Source organism: Penaeus monodon, chromosome 15 (genome assembly GCF_015228065.2).
Source record: "Penaeus monodon isolate SGIC_2016 chromosome 15, NSTDA_Pmon_1, whole genome shotgun sequence".
Taxonomy (NCBI): Eukaryota; Metazoa; Arthropoda; class Malacostraca; order Decapoda; family Penaeidae; genus Penaeus; species Penaeus monodon.
Genome location: NC_051400.1, coordinates 19,199,649 through 19,199,858, shown reverse-complemented (window position 1 = coordinate 19,199,858; position 210 = coordinate 19,199,649).

The window sequence follows — 210 nt, the reverse complement described above, 5'->3', positions numbered from 1 at the left end:
TTTCTGCTCTACCACTCTTCGCAGTATATAACTAACGGGAATCGCCCAAATTGGACTAACACCAATCAATGAAAAAAAAAAATAAATCACTGATTTCGCAAAGTTTATATATACCTTGAAAATGTTTTCAACTCCAAGTTACGAAACAAATTATGCTTGAATTTCCCTTGTTATAGAGCAGCAAATATTACATGCAAACATTATTAAAAT